A 6,042-nucleotide genomic window follows, 5' to 3' on the forward strand; every position below is an offset into this window, starting at 1 on the left:
TCAAACAAACATATTGGCTATTTGAGTTCCTTATTTTGAGAACCATCCACTATTTCATTAGCCCACTTTTTTGGTTGGCAATTGGGGCTGTTTTCTTTTTGTTATTGATATTGAACTTTTGCGGTTCTTTATATATTCTGGATATCAACTCCCTCTGTCTGAGGCATAGTTGACAAAGATCATTCTCCCATTCTGTAGTCTGTCTGTTTCTTCTGCTGGTGCTTTCCTTTGGTATGCAGAAAAGTTTTAGTTTCATGTAATCCCATTTGTTGATTCTTGGAACCATGTCCTATGCTATCTGAGTGCCATACTGATGACATATATATATATATATATATATATATATATATATATATGTTTATGTTTATATTTTATGTTTTCCTCTAGCGGCTTCAGGTTTTATTTCTTTTTGTGGGGGAGGGGGGAGAGATAGGTTAGACAGGGTCTCACTATGTAGCCTGGAACTTACTATGTAGTGACCTGGATGGTCTTGAACTGATAGAAATCCACTTGCCTCTGCCTCCCAAGTGCTGGGATTAAAGGCATGTGCCATTATACTTAGTTTTTCTTTCTTCTTCTTCTTCTGAAATTATTTTTTCAAAAGAAAGTTATTTTTAATTCTAGGTGTATACACAAGTGTGTGTGTGTGTGTGTGTGTGTGTGTGTGTGTGTGTGTGTGTATCTATCTGTTTGTGTGTAAGTGCATGTGAGTGCAGGTGCCTGCAGAGGCCAGAGGCATTGCATCCCTCGGCAGCTGGAGTTACAGGCAGTGTGAGATGCTCATCACATGTGTCCTCTACAAGACCAGCATGTGCATGTGCTCCTAATTACTGAGCCATCTCTCTAGCCCCCAGTTGCAGACTTTAAGTTGAGATCTTTGATGCATTTTGAACAATTTTTTTGTAATTTTTTTATTAGTTCAAATTAGGAACAAGCTTGTTTCACATGTCAATCCCTTCTCCCTCCCCTCCCCTCCCCTCTCCCTACCCCAACTTACTCCCCACCCCATCCACCCTCCACTCCCCAGGCAGGGTAGGGCCCTTGATGGGGGCTCCCCAAAGTCCACCACATCATCCTGGGCCGGGCCTAGGTCCTCCCCCATGTGTTCAGGAAGAGAGTGCATCCCTTCACGTGGGATGGGCTCTCAAAAATCCCTTCTTACACCAGGGAAGAATACTAATCCACTACCAGGGACCCCCTAGAGTGTGGAGGCCTCCTAACTGACATCCATGTTCAGGGGTCTGGATCAGTCTTGTACTGGCCTCCCAGACAGCAGTCTGGGGTCCATGTGCTCCCCCCTGTTCAGGCCAGCTGTTTCTGTGGGTTTCACCAGCCTCATACTGACCCCTTTGATCTTTATTCCTCCCTCTCTGCAACTAAGTTCCAGAGTTCAGTTCAGTGTATTTCTGTGGATGTCTGCTTCTGCTTCCATCAGCCACTAGATGAGGGCTCTAGAATGGCATAAAAAGTAGTTATCATTCTCATTATAGGGCAAGGGCATTTAGGTTATCCTCTCCACCATTGCCTAGATTGTCAGTTCGTGTCATCCTTGTAAGTTTCTGGAAATCTCCCTAGTGCCAGATCTCTCTTCCGACCAATAATGGCTCCCTCTAATATGGTATCTCTCATCCTGCTCTCCCCTATTCTTCCCCCAACTCAATATTTCTGCTCCTCCATTTCCTCCTCTCCTTTCTTCTTCTCCTATTCTCATCCTGGCAGCTCCCTCTCCCCTAACCTCATGCTCCCAATTAGCTCAGAAGTTCCTGCCCTTTCCCATTCCTGGGGGCCATGTATTTTTCCCTTAGAGTCCTTGTTTCCTAGTTTCTTTGGTGAAGAGGATTGTAGGCTGGTAATCCTTTGCTCTATGTCTAAAATTCATATATGAGTGAGTACATACCATGTTTGTCTTTTTGTGACTGGATTACCTCACTCAGGATGGTTTCTTCTAGTTCTATCCATTTGCCTGCTAATTTCAAGATTCCATTGCTTTTTTCTGCTGAGTAGTACTCCATTGTATAAATGTACCACATTTTCTCTATCCATTCTTCAGTTTGAGGGGCATCTAGGTTTCTTCCAGGTTCTGGCTATTACAAACAATGCTGCTATGAACATGGTTGAACATATGTCCTTGTTGTATGGATGTGCATTATTTGTGTATATACCCAAGAGAGGAATTGCTGGATCTTGAGGTAGACTGATTCCCATTTTTCTGAGGAACCGTCATACTGATTTCCAGAGTGGTCTTACAAGTTTGCACTCCCACCAGCAATGGAGGAGTGTTGAACAATTTTTTTTATGGATCTAATTTCGTTCTTCTGCATAGATAATTAGATTTCCAGCACCGATTATTATTGGTTTTGGTTTTTTGACACATGGTCTCACTATGTAGCCCAGGTTGGCCTCAAACTTGAATAAGATTCCTGCTCAGCCCCCAACCCCCAACAGCTGGGATTTGAGCTAATTTTGAGAGTTTAGTATGATGCTGGTGTTAGAACAACTATACTCTCTGTAGGAATGCAACCCCATCTCACTTCACTTAACTGCTCAGCCCTAGGTGGATCTGTCTTTTAGCATCCATGTTGCAAATCTGCAAATGCCCCAAGAGAGCAGCTGAAGAGCAGAACTGCCTCTGTGGGCATGATGAGTGCAGTCACAAAGAGCTGCTCAAGCAGGGTATTGCCAGGTGGGGGCAATGTTAACAGCTCTGCCACCGTCTTGAGTTCTCAATAATTTCTCCTTTAACTTGTGATTGTATGTGAAATCTAATGTGGTAATGGAGCATGTGTATGAGCGGAGGAATGCACATGCTCTGTCCCACACCTTCTGCAAGGTGTGCTTGACTTTGTATCTTGTCCAAGTCCCCTGCCTGCGGACTCATCAGAATTCTGTGTGCTGAACACTCTCATAGGCTTATGAGCTTAACGAACAGTGCTCATAGGCCCAGAGGGAGTGGTGCTATTAGGTAAGTGTGGCCTTGCTGCAGGAAATGTGTCACTATGGAGGTAGGCTCTGAGGTCTCATATGCTCAAGCTAGGCCTAGAGTGGCAGTCTCCTGCTGTTGCCCAAAGATCAAAATGTAGAACTCTCAGCTCCTTCTCCAGCACTCTATCTTTCCACATGCTACTATGCTCCTGTCATGATGACAATGGACTAAACCTCTGAAACTGTAAGCCAGTCCCAATCAAATGTTTTTATAAGAGTTGTTGTGGTCATGGTGTCTCTTCACAGCAATAGAAACCCTAACCAAGACAAAGAGAAATAGCTGCACAACTGGATCATATGGTAATTCTATTTTTAATTTTATGAGGAGGATCCTTTGTTCTGTTGTTTATAATTGCTGTATCAATTTTCATTCCCATTAGCAGGGTACAAAGGCTTAATTTCTTCACACTCTCACCAACCTGTGTTATTGTTGTTGCTTTCATAGTAATGTATCCTAGGATATGAGGTCCTATTTTATTGTGGTTTTGTTTCCCTAGGGATTCATAATGATGAGCCTGGTATATTTTGTAACCAATAATTTTTAAAGGAAATGTTTTACTCACTAGTACCTTAAGGTCCCTGTTTCCTCGCTCCTTGAGTGAAGTCCTCTACATTTTTATCTCACACTGGGTGCTGGAGATGCTGCTGGCAGCTTTGCTAATAGGAACACAAGAACAATGTGAAAAAAGCTTTGACTCAGGGCTAGAGATATAGCTTAATGGTACAGTGCTCACTGAGCATGCATGAGGTCCTGGGTTCAAGCCTTAGCATCCCAGAACCAAAGGACAGAATAAATCTGAGAACTAACAACACTTTTCCATCAGGAGATAGCCACCCATCCAGTCCTCATCTCCACTGATTACAGAAATAGGCACCATCAGGATTGAAGATATTTACAGGGGCAGTTGATCAGGAAGAGTGATGCAGCTTGAGGGATCTGGTGATTGCCTCCACTTTAGGCGTCAGCTTCACCTATCACACATCACATGTGCAAGTGCTGGGAACACTGTCCAATGTCTTGGACTTTGATTCTGAGGAGGGGATTGTAGGTCTGGTGGTGTTTCATATTTTTGAACCTTCTTTTTTGTACTCATGGTTTGTATATGAAATTCCTTAGTCATAGTTATTCTTGAAGTGCTATAGATGATAGCCTAGTGATGTGTAGTCGAGAGACAGTTTAATGTCTGTATTCTTGTAGGTACTTGTGCTTGTACTTGTAGGTACAGTGCTTAGAGGATTTTTCTCTTTAACACTGAGACCTAGGGTCTCACACATGGCCAGCAAGTGCTCTACCACTGAGCTGTACAGTCCCAGCCCTACAAGCAGTTGACACAATCTTTTTATCTGGGATGAATTTCTCAAAATTGAAGCTTTAATCAAAGGAAAACATGATGCTCATTTCTACTAGTTTTAGAACTCCACACAATTCTCAGTAATTTTAAAGATCCAATTATCTCCCCTTCCAGCCTCTAGAACTTCTCCCTCTATTTCTCTTTGATTGTTTGAGACAGGGTTTCTCTGTGTGTCTCTGGCTGCCCTGGAACTCACTCTGTAGTCCAGGTTGGCCTTGAACCACCTGCCTCTGCCTCCTGAGTGCTGGGACCAAAGGTGTGCCCCACCACTGCTTGACTAGACTCTCTCTTATACCACTTTCTCAAGCAATTCTATCCCTGACTTCTGTGTAGGAGATAATATGCATATTGCAGTTGCTTTTCCTTTCTAGCAAATGACTATTAGTGCGTGTGTTGTGTGGTGTGCATGTACTCAGTATGTGTGGTGCATGCGCACACTGGGTGTTTTGCTTTATTGCTCTCCACTTCATTGTCTTCAGATAGGGTTTATTTTGGTTAGGCTGGCTGTGCTGATCCACCTGTTAACTGCTCGCCATAGTGCTGGGTCGTAAATACTCACTTTCTCTGGCTCTTTATGTGGATTCTGGAAGTCTGAACCCAGACCCTTATGCTTACAGACTAGGTGCTCTTACTCTCTGAGTCATCTTTCCAGCATCCTCTAGCAGTGGTTCTCAACCTTCCTATTGCTGAGACCCTTTAATACAGATCCTTATGTTTCGGTGACCCACATCCATAAAATTAATTTTGTTGCCACGTCATAACTATAAGCCTGCTACTGTTATGAATTGTAATGTAAATGTCTGTGCTTTCTGGTGGTCTTAGGCAACCTGTGAAAGGGTCGTTGAACATCCCCAAAGGGGTTGCGAACCACTGCTAACAAGTCATTTTAATTCATTTTCCTTGTAGCTGACCTAAGTTGCTTTCATCATATAATTCCATTTTTACCTCTTTTATCTATGACTTTCTGAATTATAGAGGCCATGTCTTTCATCCTATTGCTGACATACTCTAAAATCAATTTATCTTCTGTATATAATTTTCAAAATTATGGTCTTTGTATCTTCATGATAATGGAACCATTCAACAGTAATTATTGCTGTTATGCCAAGTGGTTTGGGAGATACGAGTGAACAAGAGACAAACATCCTTTTATGAAAGTTACATTTGGAATGAAGGTAACAAGTATAAATAATTATAGAAGAATAGAGGCGTACAGAGAATTGATGGGGCATTCAGAGCAGACTTCATGGACATAACAGGCATGTGCCACCATACTTGGTATTAGAATTGTATTTTGGGCATGTGAATCTGAAATGATAATACATGACAAATGGAATATTCCATGAGTCCAATTTCAAGTCAGGGAGACATGAACTTGGTATATGTCAGAACAAAGATGTTACATGGTAATATTAGGTAAGATTACTAAGGAAGTGTATTCAAAGAGGACCAAGAGTTGAATCCAGGAGTATTACAATGTCAAGGGTTGGGGGGATGAGTGTCAACCAGCAATGTAAAAAGGACCTTCAGAAGTGGAGTTACCAACTAACACATGCTAATAAACAGAATAGGCAGAATAGGGGCCTCTGGATTTGTCAACACAGAGGTTGACACCCTGGTGACCTTCCTGAGAGTAAGACTGGGTGAGGTATGTATGTAAAACTTAAGTAGTTTGTGAGAATGAACAAAAAATTCAACACAGGTCAAA

This window comes from Cricetulus griseus, chromosome 5, assembly GCF_003668045.3.
Source record: "Cricetulus griseus strain 17A/GY chromosome 5, alternate assembly CriGri-PICRH-1.0, whole genome shotgun sequence".
Lineage (NCBI taxonomy): Eukaryota > Metazoa > Chordata > Mammalia > Rodentia > Cricetidae > Cricetulus > Cricetulus griseus.